We start from the raw sequence: 3,336 nt of genomic DNA, 5'->3' as shown, positions 1-3,336 counted from the left end.
CTCTTCAGTGAGAGCCGCCAAAAGCACTCCCAAGGGAGACAGGAAAAGTTACCCTTAAAAACATGTTCTTATGCTTCTGTACAAAGAACATTGGTAGTTGTCCAAAATTAATAATGGAACAAGTTGTTCTTTCTCATAACAAAGTCACGTGTGCACTAGTAGAATGAGATGTTTCAATTCATTCATAGTTTCCAATTTACTATAGCCCTTGGCTTCCCTTTCCAGATTGCAGGACCTGCCAGCTGAATAGATTCATTGTACATAGCTGCTCAGTTCAGAAAAAAGAACCACAAGTAACCCATATAAATATCATTTTCTGCTTGATTAACCTGAAGACCTCTGGCAAAGTCCAACATTTTCCTTGTGCCTGTGTCCAACTCCTCTTTACTTTTCTTGCTATCTTCCACCTTCAGAACACAGTGGCCTGTGCTGTATCCCAACGTGGGGAAGGAGGCTGCTGGAGGTCACCTCGGGGGAAGGGAATATTTTCCCCCTTACCCTGTGTTAGCCTGCCTGTGGGGCTACTCAGATCTGCCTGTGTAGGGCTCCGAGCAAATCCAACCACAAGTCTCCTACTAATACGAAACTTATATCCAGGAGCACTGCCACTGAAACTTCTCACTGTTTGATCCAAATAGAGAGAGTGTAACAATGTGTTGTTTTGCAAAATGACAACAACAGTCAGCCCCAAATGATTACCATTTCATTTGCAAAAGAAAGAAACTAACATTTGCTCTCTTTTGAAAGGGTATCAGATCAGATATTGTTACAACACTGAGTTGCTAGCAATCACTGAAAAAATTACCTTGTTTTCCACTCTGACAATTTCAGTGCTTCATGCATAGACTGTCAACAGACATTGTTTGCTGAGTGAGCACCAATATAGATCTCTTTTGGATTCTGCAATCCAAAAGGTGAATCCAAAAGGTTTATTTAAGATGAATCTAAATGAAGCATTGCTCTACTTTTGAATTGTGGATTTTTCTCCTGATTGTAAAATGCCAACCAACCATTTTGTGTGTTTGAATCCAGTGTCACAAATTTTGTCTCTTGCAGAGCCCTGGGCCTTTCAGTTCTCTGGAACCTGTTTCTTTTCATCTTGTCCCAAGGGCTTAAATTCCACCTGCAGAGACATGAGTTGTTTGTTCTTCCAGACCTCTGTGCATGACTTTGAAGTGGTGTCCTTGATTTAAATGTACAGTATTTGGAAGAAAAAATTAAAGTACCCACTAACTTTGAAACACTGAAACAGATGACCCTCTTTCCACCCTTCCTGCTTGGTATAGGTGGGTTTCTGTGACAAAACTTGAGGATTTGTTTCATTTTTCTTTTTCTTTTCAGAAGGAATTTATGAATAAACCAACCAATGAGGCTTCTATGCTAACATAGCATTGTTTGTTTGTTTATTGCTGCTTTGGATTGGTGTTGGATTGGATTGGTTGGTCTCTTGCAGCTAAAGAGACTTTTTAGTGTTCCTTGAATTCAAGCTTTTTTTGCAGTTTAGGTGATAAGTGCCCTCTATATATAACCGTGCACTTTGAATATCTAACACATTTCAAAAGGCTAAGATATGAATCAAGTCACAACAGTTCCAAAAACATGATTAAAGGACCTTTGGGGCTTTAACTGCTAATCTAATAAGACAAAGACATACCATGTCCTTGAGTTGAAATCATAGTGTGCAGTTGCTAAAATGATGATCTCAGCTCTATACAAAGACACAGGATGCCAAAACATGGGTTGCTTTCAGACAAATACATCAGAATTTTTTCCATGTTGCCTGGGCGTATTATACATTTCAGAATACATGCAGCTTCAGAATGCAAATAAGAGGATCTGTATATAAGAAGCAGTCCTCAGTCATTCCAGCCAAAATAATATACTGATGTAATCTAGAATCTACTTTTTCCCAAAAGAGGGCCCTGTTTGTGTGAGCATCTATTTAGAATGCATATCAGTAAGACTGTAGTGCTCACATGGCTCCCCCCTGAATAGTCCAACTGGCTTCAGTTAGATTCTGTGACACTATTTCAGAGAAAGATGCCTGACCTTAATATTTGCACTTGCATGTCTGTTTGCATTTTTGGCCTAAAGTTTTAGTGAAGCTAGCAGAAACATCCTGGTGTGTGGCATACTCTGGCTCAGTGGTTCATATGCTCCCTCCAAAGAATTTAACTGCTAGCACAGCAAGACTAGACTTGCACTGCAAGACAATAGAAAAATTCCTTTGAACTCTTGGAATAAAAACCATGCAGAGCAATAGGATCCTACTTTCTTTGCCTATATCCACACTGAAGCAAGAAATGAGAAATACCATTTTGAGATGGGGAGAGTTAACCCTCCATTAACTCACCTAAAATTCTAAAATCTCCCCAGTCCCCATTAGCGTTAAGGGTCACAGTAGATGTTACGCGAAATGCATAATGTTCCTCACTGCTTTTCTTTTCATGTTTTCAAAATTTAATTGGGGAGAAAAGTTAAACCTGACATCCAATGGAAGCGTTTTATTTTCTAATTAAAATACTGTGGTGCTGCAGTTGGCAGGTGCAAAGTACTAACGCCTCCCTATTGCAGCTGCAGTCCTGGCCTGTTTTGCATCCCCGACATGCTGTTTTTTTGGGGGGGAGGGGGGATAAAACATGGGTGCGCATTATGCATTTCATATAGTAATTGGTTTGGCCTTAGGTTCCTGGCCTTAGGTTACTTGGATCATCTGACATCAGAACAGCCAAGCTAAAGGCGGTTAAAGGAGCTGTGATGATGGTTTACATGCGAGAGCTCACTGCCCCTCAGTGCAGAGCAAGATAATATCATCAAACGAGGTAGACAGACAAATGAAGTCAGAAATCAAGGAGAAGTTCAAAAGCCATTCAAACATCTGCTTTCTGTGACTTGTCACTGTGCACATGTTTGCTTGTAACCTGTTCATGCACAAAAATCTAGACCAATGATTCCCAATCCATGTAATATTTACTAGTCCACAGCAATATTTATATTGGTGGGTTCTAATCCAGCAGCCTGGGAAGCACTGAGCTATGATTCTTTAAAGAGTGGGGAGGGGGGAAGGCAGCAAAGCGATCCCCAGGATCACCGCTGCTGAGACAGAAGGGGGAGTCTTTACTTACAGGAAGGTTGGATTGTGACCCACTAGCCTGGGAAGCACTGACCTATGCCCCTTTAAAGAGCAAGGAGGAAGGAAGGCAGCAATGTGATCCCCAGGATCATGTCGCAGCTGGGACAGAAGGGGTTTTTTTTACTTACAGGCGGGTTGTGCCGGCCTCTGGGAGCAGGGAGCCCATGGAACCCTCCGTAGGGCTCCCCAAGCCGATTCACTAA

This window comes from Tiliqua scincoides, chromosome 4, assembly GCF_035046505.1.
Source record: "Tiliqua scincoides isolate rTilSci1 chromosome 4, rTilSci1.hap2, whole genome shotgun sequence".
Taxonomy (NCBI): Eukaryota; Metazoa; Chordata; class Lepidosauria; order Squamata; family Scincidae; genus Tiliqua; species Tiliqua scincoides.
The sequence above is the reverse complement of the archived record's forward strand: the minus strand, read 5'-3'. Positions refer to the sequence as shown.